The sequence below is a fragment of the Odocoileus virginianus genome, chromosome 15, assembly GCF_023699985.2.
Source record: "Odocoileus virginianus isolate 20LAN1187 ecotype Illinois chromosome 15, Ovbor_1.2, whole genome shotgun sequence".
Taxonomy (NCBI): domain Eukaryota; kingdom Metazoa; phylum Chordata; class Mammalia; order Artiodactyla; family Cervidae; genus Odocoileus; species Odocoileus virginianus.
The window spans coordinates 23072051-23088880 of record NC_069688.1 but is presented as its reverse complement, the minus strand read 5'-3'; the positions used below and the strand labels follow the sequence as shown (position 1 = coordinate 23088880).

At 38.8% G+C, this 16830-nt stretch overlaps 1 long non-coding RNA gene across 1 annotated transcript; it reads left to right on the top strand.

The window, feature by feature from the left end:
- Positions 1–4089: 4089 nt before the first annotated feature.
- Positions 4090–16600, top strand: LOC139038458 (uncharacterized). The gene is made up of 2 exons (XR_011491458.1): positions 4090–4255; positions 15944–16600. It is a non-coding gene; the product is annotated as an uncharacterized lncRNA (long non-coding RNA).
- Positions 16601–16830: the final 230 nt, after the last annotated feature.

Below are 16830 nucleotides of genomic sequence, written 5' to 3'. Positions count from 1 at the left end.
TTAATCTACAACAAAGAAGGCAAGAATATACAGTGGGGAAGAGACAGCCCCTTCAATAGTGTTGGTAAAACAAGACTACTTTCTCACACATATACAAAAATAAATTCAAAATGGCTTAAGGACTTAAATGTAACCATAAAACCTGAAACCATAAAATTTCTAGAAGAAAATTAGGTGGTATACTCTTTGACATTAGGCTTAGAAATACTTTTTTTTCAATATCAGGCAAGGGAAACAAAAACAATAATAAACAGATGGGACTATATCAAACTAAAAAGCTTTTGCACAGGGAAGGAAACTATTAACAAAATGGGAGAAGATGTTTGCAAATGATACATTCAATAGGGATTAATATATGAAACATGCAAAGTGCTCATAAAACTCAACATCAAAAAAAAAAAACAACCAAGCAACTTGATTAAAAAATAGACAGAAGATCTGTATAGACATTTTCCTAAGAAAGACACACAGATGGTCAATAGATGCACAAAAAGATCTCAAAATCACAAATCATGAGGTAAAAGCAAATCAAAACCACAATGAGATATCATCTCACATGTCAAAACGATTATTATCAAAAAGAAAATAACAAGTGTTGGTGAGTGTGAGAAAAGGGAAAACTTGTGCCCTGTTGGTAGCAATATAAATACGTGTAGACACTATGGAAAACAGTATGAAGAGTCCTCAAAAAATTAAAAATAGAACTGCCATCTGATCTAGAAATTCCACTTTTGAAATGTCTTTAGAAACCTGAAAACACTAATTTGAAAAGATAGACACACCCCTATGTCCACTGAAGCATTATTTACAATAGCCAAGAGATGGAAGCTTCACAAGTGTCCATTGATAGATGAAGAGATAAAAAAAATGTGATACACACACACACACACACACACAAATATTACTCAGCCATAAAAAATTAAATCTTGTCATTCTACAACTTGGGTGGTCTATTTAAAGATTGTTGGACTTCAAGAACTCCAGGGAAAGTAAGCGAATACCAACTTCATTGACAGGTTTTTCACATCAATAATACACTGTCAGGCTTCCATGTAGCTCAGATGGTAAAAACTCTGCCGGCAGTGCAGGAGACTTGGGTTCTATCCCTGGGTTGGGAAGATCCTCTGGAGAAGGAAATGGCAACCCACTCCAGTATTCTTGCCTGGATAATTCCATGGACAGAGAAGCCTGGCTGGCTGCAAACCATGGGTTCACAAAGAGTTGGACATGGCTGAGTGACTAACACACACACAGAAGACTATAAATTAAAACAATCAGGATTCAACTATCTTTAGAGAACATGTGTTTTTTAGCACTAGGCACAAACACAAAATTATATTTCTCCTATGTCAGAGACTTTAATATTGAAATAATCATGTTAATGTGTAAAAAATACTTTTGAAATTATCAATTCTTATGTAGTTCTATGACCATCATCATAGAAAAGGCAGCTTGACATTTAGGCCTCTGTTAATTAGTTAGCTTCACCATGTTTAAAATGACTCATTGTAAAGGGTAGTGAAGCCAGTAATTTGTCACACGTATATTATAGGGGAATAAAATTTGTCCCCCCAAAATGTGTCTCTTTGGGATACAAATTATTTCAAGCTGAAAACAATTAAGGCCCAAAAGGCTTGGGAAGAACTTTTGACTTCATAACTGCTTTCGAATTGTGGTGCTGGAGAAGACTCTTGATAATCCCTTGGACAACAGGGAGATCAATCCTAAAGGAAATCAACCCTGAATATTCACTGGAAGGACTGATGCTGAAGCTGAAGCTCTGATGTTTTGACTACCTGATGTGAAGAGCTGACTCATTAGAAAAGACCCTGATGCTGGGAAAGATTGAGAGGAGGAGGAGAAGGGGGAGAGGATGAAATGGTTAGATAGCATCACCGACTCAATGGACATGAATTTGAGCAAGCTCTGGGAGATAGTGGAGGATAGAAGAGCCTGGCATGCTACAGTCCATGGGGTCACAAAGAGTCGGACATGACTTAGTGACTGGAAAACAACAACATTCGCCTAAAGGAATTTAGGTAGAAGGCCTATTCGTTAAATATTACTAGAAGTGTTGCCGGAGATATCTTCAGAGAAGGTGGGTTAAGTGTGATAGAGGAAACTGACAGGGCCTGGAGATCAGAGTCCTCTCGGTGTCTCCTTGTCTCTGAAGGCCCAGCAGATATGTGTTTATCAGACCGTTGCTTTTCCGTCTCCATGTGAATGGCCTTCCTCCCCTTTGTAGTCCCAACCCTCTACCCCCAACATTCCCTTCGTCTTTAGTCAAACACCATATTCAAGATGAAGGCTCTGGCCATTTTTGTGACCATTTTGCTCAGTTCCTGAGTCTTTCCCATGTCTTGTTGTTCAGTTCCTAAGTTGTGACCAGCTGTTTGCCACCCCATGAACTGCAGCACACCAGACTCCTCTGTCCTTTACTATCTCCCAGAGTTTGCTCAAACTCATATCCCATGTCTACATATTATTAAATTTTTGTTTGATTTCCTCTTGTTCATGTCAATTCAATTCTCAGACCAGTCAGAAGAACCTAGAAGATTAAAGGAAAATTCCTTCCTCCCTGACCAAATCATGTACCTCAGTAAGTTTGGGAGGGGGGGGGGAATGCCACATAGAATTGGATGTTCAAGATTTCCCTAATTATTACAGGGGAATACATTTCTCCTTGAGAAAGTCATCAGTTACTTTCCAAAATTCTTTTTAAAATAATCCAAAGATCTCTTCTTCTTAGAGTCTCGCATTGCTAAAAGCACTAGGTTCAACATTTCTCAGATTTTTCTAAGCTTCTTTGGAGGAAACCAGCAAGCATCCTTTGACATGAGTTGTTAACATTTTCACCAGTCACAATATGCTATTATGACACTCAAAATTCAAAATATTTCCCAAAGGCAAAGAACACTGGAGTGACAGTAGAAAATGAAGTCCAGTTAAAATACATATCATACATTATTAGAACAAGGGTACATCTTCCTCCTAAAACAATGAACATTGCCCTTTTGGTAACTTTGGTCTCTTGAAAACCACTAATCAAACAGTAGCATTGCCCCAGTTCACTGCTTAAACATTGTGGTGCTCAAAGAAATTAATAATTGGATTCTCTTGGGATAGAAGAGCATTTCAAATAAAAAAATTGAGCTATACAAATGGGAAATAAAAAATGATCCTGATGAACCTATTTGCAGGGCAAGGATAGAGATGCAGACATAGAGAACAGACTGTGGACACGGGGGTTGGGTGGGTGGGGAGGAGAGGGTGGGAAGAACTGAGAGAGTAGCTTTGAAACATACATCACCATATGTAAAATAGATAGCTAGTGGGAAGTTGCTATATAACACAAGGAGCTCACTCAGTGCTCTGTGATGACCTAGAGGGGTGGGATGGGGTGGAGGGAGGGTTGGAGAGAGGTTCAAGAGGGAGGGGCTATATGTATCCTTATGGCTGATTCACATCGTTGTATGGCAGAAACAAATACAACATTGTAAAACAATTATCCTCCAATTAATTTTCTTAATGTAAAATAAAAACAGAGATAGTTTTGGTGCCAACAATTTCCCCTGCACCTTGATGATTTTGTCTGCAAAACTATTAAAATAACTAGAACCCAGTTTTCTAGACATCTGTCAGATAATGAAGCTGAGATTGAAATCTTGTTAAGACGGCTGAACAATTGAGTGTTTTTCACAGGAATTTGTGCCATCCTACATTTGCCTGCTGTGGGATTTTTACTGCAACCCAAAGATCAGAGGGTGATTAGTAGGAAGATTGAAGGAGTGTTTCTGCTTTCCTGGTATTTCCAGCAGTGGAAGCACTGAGTGATTTTAGATTTTTGGAAAATTTCTTCTCCTTTTGAAATGCTTCTGTTTAACATCACATAGTTATGAAGACAATCCCCCACTTCTAAGAATAGTTTCAATATCAAAGCTTTGATAACATCTAAAGTGGAAAAGCCCATCACTGGGCTATGCTAAAGCTAAATGAAAGACCAGATGCTCTAAACTGCTCACAGCATCACAAATGCCTTCATGACAAAGTGCTGTGATGTCACAATGGTGTGTGACACCACTGTGCATATAAGACCAGAAAAGTGATTGGAGAGACTTTGATTTTTATAAAAATACTCTAGTGGTTATCACCGAGGATGGCAAATGAAATACAGAAAAAAGGAAGCATGTGTTTTCTGTGAAACATAAAGCTCTTTTGAATTTATGGTAGTGCTCTTTGAAAACTGCAAGAAATGGTAAGGGGGGATCTTTTAAAAATTTGTTATTGAAGTACAGTGGGTTTACAATATTGTGTTAGTTTCAGATGTACAACAAAGTGATTCAGGTATATATGTATATGTATTTTCATATTGTTTTCTGTTCTATGTTATTATTAGATATTGAGTATAGTTCCCTGTGCTATAAGTAAATCTTTGTTTTTAATCTATTTTATGTGCAGTAGTTTGTATCCCATACTCCTAATTTGTCCCTTATTTACCTTCTTTCCACCTTTGTTAACCATAGAGTGGGGCTTCCCTAGTAGCTCAATGGTAAAGAATCTGCCTGCAATGTAGGAGATGCAGGTTCAATCCCTGGGTTGGGAAGAGCTCCTGGAGAAGGAAATGGCAACACACTCGAGTATTCTTGCCTGGGAAATCCCATGGACAGAGAAGCCTAGTGGGCCACAGTCCATGGAGTCACGAGTTGGACACAACTTAGCAACTAAACCACCACCAACAAACATAGAGTGTAATTCAACCCTGAAAAAAAATTCTGCTTGTAGTAATATGGATGGACCTGGAGATTATCATACTAAGTGAAGTAAATCAGACAGAGAAAGACAAATATTGTATGATATCATCTGTATGTGGTATTTAAAAAATAATACAAAAGAGAAATGGACTCACAGACATAGAAATCAAACTTACAGTTAAATGGGGATCTTAAAAAAGTTAAACTGTAGCCAGTTTGAAATGATAATGCCATATATTTTATAAAATTATTTCCTTTTTTATAGACTGCAACTCTATACAGAAAATAAAAAGCAAATGCACCTCACAGAGAACTGGGACACTGTGAATCATCTAGTTTTGAATTCTTAAAATTGGAAATTAGAGACTTATGAAGGATTTGTAGCTATGCTTGGGAAATAGTGAATTTAATCCTCCCTGTCTACCTATGTGCTGTGCTGGGTCGCTCAGTCACGTCTGACTCTTTGCGGCCCCATGAACTGTAGCCCACTAGGCTCCTCTGCCCATGGAATTTTTCAGGCAAGAATACGGGAGACAGGTACCATTTCCTACTCCAAAGGATCTTCCCGACTTGGGAATCTAACCTGCGTCTTTTGCATCTCCTGCATTGGCAGGCAGATTCTTTACTACCAGTGCCACCTGGGAAGCCCATTTTCTATGGCACTGTCCCATTAATTTATTTGTCTGTATAGTCAGCCAGTCATCCTGGGATATTTGAGCCTCTACTGTATGCCAAGTTCTATTGCTGTTCATAGGTAATACAAAACTGGGCATGTTGGACATGATTTCTGTATGTACGAAGTATACATTCTGGTGAGGGAGCAAACAGCCCACTGTTAAAAAAACACACAGAGAAAATGTGTAGTAATAAGTGGTCTGAAGGAATTAATATTTTGAGAAAGAAACTAAGAGAGGGTGACCTATGTTTGACAGAGTGGTCAGGGATGGCGTAAGAGTCATATAAGATGAAACTGGAAGTGGAGGAACCATTCCAGAGAGTAGAGATGGCCAGTGGTGATAAGGAGCAACCTTATGGTGATATGGTGATATGGACACCTCTGTGGTGCTTGCTGATCGGGTGATGGGAGGTCAACAGAGATTTATTGGTTTGCTTTTAGAAGGGAGATATTAGAGCCTACAAGTGTGCTGATGAAAAATGACCTAATGGAAATTGATTGATGATGCAAGAGTGTGTGCTTCACTGAGGGAGCAGAGCCCTTCAGATAGTGAGGATGTGTGCTGAGTGCTTGTCGGGGAATAGGAATTGATGGGAGAACATCCACCAAGGAGGATGCAGAATGTGAGTTGTGACACTCTGGTGGAAGGAAGGGGAGGGCCTCTGTGTTTGATGGCCTCTCTTTGCTCAGTGAAACATGAGAGAAGATCCAGCTGTGACAGAGAGTTGTGGGGTTGTGTGAAAAAATGAGAGAAATGTGAAGTCACATGGAGCCTCCCAGACGAACACTGACACTTTTGATGTGACTACCTTTTGTGGTTACATCCTATCATTATAGGATGTTTAGCAAATTCCCTGGTGGCTCAGATGGAAAAGAATCTACTTGCAGTGCAGGAGACCGAGGTTTGATACCTAGGTCAAAAAATCCCCTACATGGCAACCCATTCCTGTATTCTTGTCTGGAGAATCCCATGGGCAGAGGAGCCTGGTGGGCTACAGGCCATGGGATCACACAGAGCTGGACACAGCTGAGCAACTAACACTTTCACACTAGCAAAATCCTTGACCTGTACCAGGTAGATACCAGCAAAAGTTCCATTGAGTCATAAAAACAGAAGGTATCTCTAGACATTGACATATATACCCAGGAGGAAAAAACTGCCCATTCGAGAATCACTGCCCTAGAGCTACCACCAAAAAAAGAAAGTATAACTAATAAGCCATGGAGAAGATGAAATGGCCTAAGAAATATTGGATTAGTTCAAAAGAAGATAGGAAACAAAGGGGAAAAGGAACAAAGAATAGATGAAACAAATAGAAAACGACTGTAAAGAGGATGGATTTAAATCCAATTATAGTCATCATTATGCTAAATTTAGGTGGTCTAAACATCCTGATTAAAAGACAAAGATTATCAAATTGAATCTAAATGCAAGACTCAATTATATGTGTCTACAGGAAAATCCAATTTAAATAGATAGATGTAGATGTTAAAAGAGAAAAGACAACCTACATAGCATGGAAAAACTATGAGAAAGCTGGAATAAATATGTTAATATGAGACAAACTGGACTTCAGAACACAGGATATAGCCAGGATGCAGAGATACATTACAGTATATCAATTCATCAAGAAGACATAACAATCTTAATGTGTTTGTCCTTAGAGCTTCAAAAGGTATGAGCAGAAACTGATAGTGAAAAAAGAAGCAGTTAAATCAACAATTAACTTGGTGACTTCACAACTGATCTTTCAGCAAATGATAGAAAGAGAGGTTTAAAAAAATCAGCAAATATATGGAAAATCAAAAAATCACTATCAATCAACTATACTTAATTGTCATTTAGAATAGTTAACTATTCTACTCCTACTCTCAACAGAAGACATGACATGATTACACTATCATGTGTAAAATAGAAAGCTAGTGGGAAGCTGCTCTATAGCCCTGGGAGCCTAGCTCAGGGCTCTCTGTTGACCTAAAACAGTGGGAATGAAGGTGGGGTGGGAAGGAGGTCCGAGAGTGAGGGGATGTATGTGCACATATAGCCGATTCACTTGTTGTACAGCCAAAACTAACACAAAAATTGGCTTCTGAATTGAGATGTATGTAAGTGCAAAATATGTACCGGATTTTGAAGATAGAGTAAAAAAGAAGGGGTGTAAAATATTGCACTCATTTTTAATATTGATTAATGTGGAGATGATAATGTTTGGATACATTTTGCTTCAATAAAATTTCCTATAACAATTTAAAAAATAAAATTAAAAATTAAAAAAATAAAATGCACATGGAACATGTAGCAAATTTCTGGATCATGAAACAAATTTCAACAAATTTAAATGATTGAAATCACAAAAAATAGGTATGTCTTATGACCATAATAAGATTAAATTAGAACAGAAAGATACCTGGAAAAATTCCAAAATGTTTAAAAGTAAACACATTTCTAATAACCCAAGGATCAAAGAAGAAACCAGAAGGTACTTAGAAGTTCGTTTGTATTGAATGAAAATGAAATAGATCATATAAAATTTGTGAGATGCTTTAGATGCTAAAGCAGTGCCTAGAGGGAAATTTATGGCATCAAATGTTTATATTCTTTCTTTCAAAGTGGGCTTCCCATGTCCACTAGTGGTAAGAGACCCCACCTGCCAATGCAGGAGACCTAAGAGACACAAGTTCAGTCCCGGGGTCAGGAAGATCCCCTGGAGGAGGAAATGGCAACCCACTCCAGTATTCTTGCCTGGAAAATCTCACAGACAGAGGAGCCTAGTGGGGTACAATCCATAGCGTCACAGAGTCAGACATGACTGAAGCAACTTGCACATCTCACAGCACAGATGTTTATATTAGAAAATAAGAAAGTTATTAAATGAAGGAAAAAATATTCACCTTAAAAACTAGAAAAAGAAGACAAAATTAAGCACAAAGCAAGAAGGAAGAAAATTAACAATGTTAGAGCAAAAATCAACAAAATGAAAAAGCAATAATCTAATAAAGACAGAGGATGGGATGGTTGGATGGCATCACCAACTTGACGGACTCGAGTTTGAGCAAGCTCCAAGAGTTAGTGATGGACATGGAAGCCTGGCATGCTACAGTCCATGAGGTCACAAAGAGAAAGGCATGACTGAGCAACTGAGCTGAACTGAATAAAGAAAAAGCAATGAATTCAAAAGTTGGTTATTTTTAAAAGCACAACTCATTTGATAAAGATCTAGTCTGACTGGTTAAGAAAAAGAGGGAGAAAAACAAATCACTAGATTAGGAACAAAGAGGGACCATCACTACAGATTTTACATACATCAAAGTCTAGCAAACAAATATTACAAGCAACTTTATGCCAATAAATTTGTTATGCAATGTACAAAATCCTGGAAAGACATAAATTTCCAAAGCTCACCCAAGAAGTAACAGATAACCTGAATAGCATTATATCTACTGAAATAATTGAATTTGTAGTTAAAAATCTTCCCATAAAGAAAACTGCAGGCCCAGATGGCTTCACTGGTGAATTCTACCAAATGCTTAAGGAAGAAATAATACATATGCTACACAAACTCTTCCAGAAAATAGAACACAGATTAAAAAAAAAAAAAAAAAGCCTTAACAAAATGCTAACAGACTGAATCCTGCTAGCTATAAAAAGGATAGTGTTTCATGAATAATTGGGGTTTATCCACGGATTGTGAGGTTGTTTCAACATCCCCAGATCCATATAATTCACCATTTTAACTGACTATGAAAGCAAAACCATGTGCTCAGCTCAATAGATACAGAAAAATAATTTGACAAGATGCAACATGCATTCATCATCAAAGTTCTCACTAAACCAGAAACGGTAGGAAACTTCTGGAAGCTAATAAACTTTATCCATGAAAAGTGACAGCTAACATCAGACTTAATGGTGGAAGTCTGAATGCTTCTCCTCTCAGATAAGGAACAAGGCAAGGGTACCCATTCTCATCACTTCTACTCATATTTTTTGGAAGTCTTAGTCAGTGAAGTAAAACAAAAGACAATAAATAAAACGATGTGCTCAGTTGCATCCAACTGTTTGCCAGGCTCTTCTGTCCGTCGAATTTTCCAGGCAAGAATGCTTTTTATTCCAGGGAATCTTCCTGACCCAGGGATTGAACTTGTGTCTCTTGTATCTCCTGAATTGGCAGGCAGATTCTTTACCACTAGCACCACCTGGGAAGCGGTAAAAATAAAAGGATACACACTGGAAATAAACAAACATATATCTTTATTTGCACATGATGTGGTCATCTATATAAATAATCCAAAGCATCTACAAAAGTGCCTCTGGAATTAATAAATGAGTTTAACAAATTCACAGGACAGACGATAAATATGAAAATCAATTGTTTGCCTATATAGTAGCAACAAGCAATTAAAAATTAAAGTTTAAAAATCTACACCATTTATAGTAGCATTAAGTCAGGAAATATTTAGAGAAAAACTTACCAATATATGTGTAAGACATAAAATATTAATAAAACAAATCTACCTAAGTAAAATCAAAGAAGTTCTAAATAATGGAGAAATATGCCATTTCACATGCCAGAAAACTTAAATTTGCTTAAATGCCAATTCTCCCCTAATCGATCTATAGGTTTATGTATGCCATCACAATCCCAATCAAAATACCAGCATATTCATTTCTAAAAATTGACAAACTTTCTATAAGATTTATTTGCATGGAAAATCAAAAGAACTAAAGTAGCTAAATTTGGGGAAAAGATAAAGTTAAGGACCCTCCCGTGATCTGATTTTGAAATTTACATTAAGCTATGGTAATTATGACATGAGTCTGAGTAAACTCCAGGAGTTGGTGATGGACAGGGAGGCCTGGCGTGCTGCGATTCATGAGGTCGCAAAGAGTTGGACACGACTGAGCAACTGAACTGAACTGAACTGATAGTAATTAAGACAGACTGGAAAAATATATAAATCCATGAACCTGAATAGAGTTCAAAAATTAACTTACACGTATACAGATGATGAACTTTCAACAAAGATATGGAGGTAATTCAACACAGGAAAGATAGTCTAACTAAAGAAATGATTAATGATTTAAATGATTTGATTTGTGTCTCTTGTATCTCCTGCATTGGATGATTTGACATTCATATGCAGAATAATAAATTTTAACCCGTGTTTCATGCCTTTAAAAAATACAACTCAAAATTTATCACTGTCATGGATGTATTCCATAAAGCCATAATCCTTCTATAAAACAACATAGAAGAAAATCTTATGACCTAGAGTTACAAAGAAGTAAACTACAAAACACAAATTATCCATGGCTTAGTGGTAAAGAGTATGCCTACAATGCCAGCCAATGGAGGAAACATATGTTCAGTCCCTGGGTTGGGAAGGTCCCTTAGAAAAGGAAATGGCAACCCACTCCAATATCCTTGCCTGGGAAATCCCATGAACAGTGGGGTCTGACGGTAATGACAACCCTATAAGGAAGACAGCAGAAGAGACACAGATGTAAAGAACAGACTTTGGGACTCTGGGGGAGAAGGCGAGGGTGGGACGATTTGTGAGAATAACATTGAAACATGTATATAACATTATGTAAAATAGATGACCAGTGCAAGTTCGATGCAGGGCATTGAAGTTGAAGCAAGGCACTCAAAGCTGGTGCTCTGGGACAACCCAGAGGGATGGGGTGGGGATGGAAGTGAGAGGGTGGTTCAGGATTGGGGAACGTGTGTGCACCCATGGCTGATTCATGTCAATGTATGGCAAAAACCACCACAATATTGTAAGGTAATTAGCCTCCAATTAAAATTAATTAATTAATTTAAAATATTATTGCTCTTCGAAAGAAATTCTGAGGAGAGAGTAGGATTAGTTACTGCTGCTGCTGCTGCTAAGTCGCTTCACTCGTGTCCGACTCTGTGCGACCCCACAGACGTCAGCCCATCAGGCTCCGCAGTCCCTGGGATTCTCCAGGCATGAACACTGGAGTGGGTTGCCATTTCCTTCTCCAATGCATGAAAGTGAAAAGTGAAAGTGAAGTCGCTCAGTCGTGTCTGACTCTTCGCGACCCCATGGACTGCAGCCCACCAGCTTCCTCCATCCATGGGATTTTCCAGGCAAGAGTACTGGAGTGGGTTGCCATTGCCTTCTCCGAGGATTAGTTACGGACTAGGAGAAAATATTTGAAAGCAATTTATTTAATAAAGGACTTGTACATTTATATATTAGAATAATACTAGCCATAAAAAGAATGAACTGCACATAATGCAACAACACCTCAAAAGCATTCTGCCAAGTGAAAAAAGTCAGAACAAAATAATCCACACTGTATGGTTCCATTTATATAATATTTTGTAAAAGAAAAAAACTAAAAAGGGGAAAGAAATCAGATCAGTGCTTGCTGGGGCTGAGACTGGGGAGAGTACTGATTTGTAGACAAACAAGAGGGAACTTTTGGAGGTGGTAGAAATAAGTGACAAAGTGGTGATGGAGATACGACAATACACTTTTGTCTAAACTCATCAATCATTTAAAGGGTGAAATTTACTGTACATAATTTATCCAGCAATAAACCTGACCATCTCATCTTAGAGACAAAGAAATAAAAGAAATATGAGGTTTCTGTACTACTATTTACCACTGGAAGTGTAAGGAAAAAAGAAAAGAAATTTCACTGTAACAATTTCAACAGGAAAAAAAAAAAGGAAGCAGTAGCAGAAGTTAGTTTCCTATGGAGTGTTTTCAACATGTCAGACACTGTGTTAATCATTTTCCAATTAATTGTTTTCAATTAATTCCCACAACAATATATAATAACAAATGAGGCAATACTATAGAACAGGGATGGTAATAGTACTTATAGGTTTAACATGGAGATTAAATTTAGCGGTATTTGTAAAGCACTTAGGAACTTCCTGGCATATAAGTGACATGCAACTGTATTTTAAATAACCTAAAATAGTTATATTATTGAGAACACTGTATGGGTGAGAATATTGTGACTTTGTCAGGTTGAGCGTCCTACAGAAGCTTGGTGGTGATGGTTTAATCTGTAAGTTGTGTTTGACTCTTTTCGACTCCTTGACTGTAGCTTACCAGGCTCCTCTGTCCATGGGATTTCCCAGGCAAGAAGACTGGAGTGGGTTGCCATTTCCTTCTCCAGGGGATCTTCCCAACCCAGGGATCAAACCAGGGTCTCCGGCTTGGCGGGCAGGTTCTTTACCACTGAGCCACCTGGGAAGCAATGTTGAGCATGTCACTTAACTGCGTACATTTCCCTGTTGGCTTGTAATTATCAATAAGATACAACAAACCAAATTCAAACACAAAATATCCAGGGGCTTTCACTTTTAGCCTCATTTCCTGCTGTGTCACAATCTCTTCTCTCTTCTATGATGCATGTTCACTCCTGCCTTTCTAAGCTCTTGTTCTACCTGTTGGCAAAACAGACCCTCTGCATAGACACTGTTGTTCAGTCGCTCAGTCGTGTCCGACTCTTTCCAACCCCATAGACTGCAGATCGCCAGGTTTCCCTGTCCTTCACTATCTCTCAGAGTTTCTCAAACTCATGTGCATTGAATCGGTGATGCCATACAACTGTCTCATCCTCTGTCATCTCCTCCTCCTCCTGCCTTCAATCTTTCCCAGCATCAGGGTCTTTGCTAATGAGCCAGCTCTTTGCATCAGGTAGCTAAAATATTGGAGCACAGACATTGCTTTGCTTGAAATACATCTCTAATTTTGCTTCTTTGTGTTAGGAATGCTTTCAGCTGTTAAGTAACAGAGAACTTGACCCTTGACCACAGTGGTTTAAACAACTCAGGGTGTATTTTTCTGCAAGACTACAGGCAGGGCGTTCCAGCCTGCTCTGGTGATTTAACTAGAGGATGGGGACAAAGGCCCCTTCCACCTGCCTGCTCCCTCCTCTGCGGCCCGTTGACTTTTACCTCTGCTGGGTCTCCTTCCAAGCATTGTATCTATGTACCAGCCAGATGGAGGAAGGGAAAAGCAAACAGTCGCCTTCTAATTGTAAGGTGCTATCTGCTTAGCTCAGGAAGGGTTGCTTTTCCACACATCTAATGTGATAGATTGAACCCTTTGATGGCTAAAAGGACAGATAATACTAGGACTGGTTTAAATCAATCCAGATATATCCCACGGGACTAGGCCAGAGGAGATCTGTTCACCTCAATGATCAGGGATCCCTCTGAGATTTTTGAAAACATAAGTTTCTGTTTTTAGAGAAGAGGGGGTATCTTAAGTATGAATCTGCTGTACCCACCTAACTCATTCATCCTTCATGGCCCAACTGAAATGGCACCTTTTCCATGAAGTCGTCCTCATCCCGCCTCCAACAGAATTGGTCATTTTGCTATCTATACTCCTGGAGCACTTGGATGTTTGTTCAGCAGCAATATTTATCATAATGTCATGATGATACCTGTTTTCTGACTTATTTTTCTTTCCTGGACTTCATTCCCTTCAATTCTCTCTAAATTGGTTTTGCATCCTCGAGATCTAGACTCCTGGCTAGCACAGAAAGTGACCTTTTACCTGTGTTGAATAGCAAGTTGGAATCAAGATCCTAGGCATCAGAAAGACAAGATCATTCTCAATTATGTATAATAATAACTCACATATATGTAGCACTTCCTGTGTGCCAAACACTCTCCAAAGACTTTACATCCTAGAAAAATCCCATAAGGTAGGAAGGACTTCAGTTATCCTCAAGTTATGAATGAGAAAGCTGGCACACAGAGACTTTAGGTGACTTGTTCATGGTCATGTGCTTAGTAAGCCATGGAGCTAGGCCAGCTCCAGAGTTGATGAACCATGATGGTGTGATCTGCAGAAAACTATTTAACTTCTCAGAGCTTTTGCTTTATTCACAGTATATTTCTCACTGTGGGGAAGCAGGATAAAATCCATCAGGATCATCTAAACTGCACAGAAATCTTTATCTGCAGAAATATGGACTATCATAAAACCACAGACTTTTATAGTCATATAATCTAACTTTCTAACCCATGCAATCAATCACCCAACCAACTAACCAATACAGATTTATTGAGTGCTTACCAGATACCAGACATTGGGAGTACAGTAATGAGCAAAATAAGCCTAGGGGAATAAATGAGTATTAAAGAAAGTTATTTGACAAATATATAACTGGAAATGATAAAAATAGTATGAAGGAAACATTCATAATGCATTGAGTATAATGGGAGTTACTTATTTATTTATAATCTTTTTGGCAATGTGGCATGTGGGATCTTAGTTCCCCAACCAGGAATCAAACCCATTGGCAGCATGGGTTCTTAACCACTGGACCACCAGGTAAGTCCTAAGAGTTACTAATTTAGATGGATTTGTATTTTGATCCACTCAGCCAATCATGAGGAAATACATGTAACAGTAAGTGATTGAAAGCAAGTCTTGAACAATTATTCACGGATTATCTCAAATGACATTGCTACTTGCAAAATAAAAAAGTAAAATGATTAAAGGATGATAAAATTTGCTTATGAATCTGTTTGCATTGAGGCCTTGGAATGGCATTGTTGTTTTACAGTTTCTAAGTTGTGTCCAACTCTTTGTGACACCATGGACTGAAACTCAGCAGGCAGGCTTCCCTGTCCTTCAACATCTCCCAGATTTGCTCAAACTCATGTCCATTGAGTCAGTAATGCCATCCAGCCATCTCATCCTCTGTCATCCCCTTCTCTTCCTGTCTTTAGTTTTTCCCTACATCAGGGTCTGATGTTCAGCATCAGGGTCTGATGTTGAGATGGCATAAATCTTCCTTTTTAAGATAGCTTGTGCACAAGCCCTAGTGAGATTTTCCCCTCTCTAGACCCAGCTTGTGGTTGACATTTCTCAGCAGTCTTGATGGTTATGGGACTATGACTGGAAGCATTCAAGATCTGGAGGAACTTCAATTCATCATTGGTCTACTTTAATGAAGTTTCTAACATTCAGCTGCTTTATCTCCTGGTACTACTGTTACTCTCTGAACTATATGATACCAGCACTAATTAATGGCTCAAGGCCTCAATGAGAAGCTTAAGGATGGTGCCCAGTGATATCGGTGTGGGTGGCAGAGCCCCTGCCTAGGGGACTCACATGATGGCCTGACTTAGGCAAATTTCCAATCTAAGAAATAAACTCTTGGTCTTGCAGAGCCAGACTGTCTTTTTGGAGTTCTAGAGTTCATCAGACTTGGGAATCCTGGTTTAAATTTACTAAATAAGCACCCAAGAATCTGAAGTGTTTAACCAGAAATATAACTTATTAGCAGGTAATAAGAAATTTACTTGTCTAAATACAGCAGTCCCCTGGGCGAGGGGCATTTCTCCCAGTGAGAAGGGTATCTGAGAAACCAAATTTTAACATGATAATGGGGAGCATAATGACAAAGCAAGAGGAGTGAGCTGGTAGATTCCAATAAATGCAATTGATACTGTCCTTTAAATATATCTTGAATCCATCTACTTTTCATCTTTCCTGCCTTCACTTCTAGATGCATCATTTCTTCCCTGGACTCTACTGTGATGGTCCACTTACTGCCGTATTAATTGACGTGAACTCACTGAGACACAAATCTGATCATATAATGTTTCTGCCTGAAATTTTTGATTGGCATTCCATTCTTTTTATGACAAAGTCCCAACTCCTTTACATGAGTGGTCCAGACTCTGCCAACAATCCAGCCTGCTCTCTCGATCATCCCTCACTAACACTGAACTAGTCAAGGACTTTTAGTTCCTTCTCAAGGGCTATAGATAGTATTCTGAACCATATCCTGTGAGCTGTTTTGTAGATACTGAAACCCCGACAAGGTGGAAGAAGGGGTACATGACGACCAGGTTGCAGCCATGACATACGCTGCCACAATTCTGAGAACCGGCCTCAAAGAAACGGAGACAAATCAACCTGGAACTGAAGATTAACTGTTTCTAAAACAATCAAGATGATGTTGGTCAGATCACCACGTGACCAATTTGAAGGTAACTGTCAGAGCTCCGTGTGCTGTTTCTGCATGTCGCACCCTCCCTCTGTCTATAAAAACTCTTGCCCACTTGTTGTCAGTACTGGGGACTGGTCTTTAGACAGGAATCCACCCTCTCTCCCCTTCATTGCCAGCATCAGAAATAAAGCAAACTTTTCTTTCCACCAACCTTGCCTCTTTATTGCCTTTAGAGCTGCGAGCAGCCAGACCCTACTTTTGGTTATAGGATCCTTCTCTATCATAGTGTCCTCATCCTCCTATTGCCCTGGGTCACTCCTATGGATCCTTTGAAAAGGAGCTTAATCTTTATTTTCTCTGAAAATCAGATCTGGACTCACTCTTACTCTTACTGAGTTTCTTCTGCTATGTTTTCCCATAGCAACCTTTTTTTCCCCTAG